At 65.7% G+C, this 466-nt stretch overlaps 1 protein-coding gene across 2 annotated transcripts in view; it reads right to left on the bottom strand.

The window, feature by feature from the left end:
* PMP22 (peripheral myelin protein 22) overlaps positions 1 to 466 on the bottom strand; it is a 28,717-nt gene that overhangs the window by 24,434 nt on the left and 3,817 nt on the right. The gene's annotated exons all lie outside the window — the stretch shown is intronic.

Genomic DNA, 466 nt, shown 5'->3' with positions numbered 1-466 from the left:
GCCCGGCGGCCGCCGAGAGGGGGCAGCAGCGGACCGTAGGATGTCCGCCCAACCTCAGCAGGGAGGGGGTCCCCCTACCCCAGAACATCTTCTGCTTTTGGAAAAAACATGTGCTAAGTCAGTCCAGGAGGAGAGGTTTTTCCAAAATGACGAGCAGAGGCCAGAGCCCGCCTCCACCCACCACCCCGGCGCCTCCCGGAGTAGCCCGGCTTGGTGAAGGGGTCAGAAAGTGGAGATCAACGCTCCCTTGTGGAGTGAAGGTGGGGGCGAGGGGCTAGGCGCCCAGATTTCTGAGAGAGGCCGGGGGGCAGCAGGGGCAGGCTGGGCGGGAGAGCGCCTGGCAGGGAGTCGGTTTCCCAGATCCCGGCGCGCTCCGCATTCCGTTGGTCTCCAAGTTTCCACTCAGTTCTGCCAGCGCCCGGAGCCGTCCTGGCCCCAGCTCAGCAGCCGGAGACACTGGCGGTTC

The sequence above is a fragment of the Myotis brandtii genome, unplaced genomic scaffold (assembly GCF_000412655.1).
Source record: "Myotis brandtii unplaced genomic scaffold, ASM41265v1 scaffold1103, whole genome shotgun sequence".
NCBI classification, from domain to species: Eukaryota; Metazoa; Chordata; class Mammalia; order Chiroptera; family Vespertilionidae; genus Myotis; species Myotis brandtii.
Note: the sequence above shows the minus strand (reverse complement) of the source record. Positions and strands in the feature narration are given on the sequence as shown.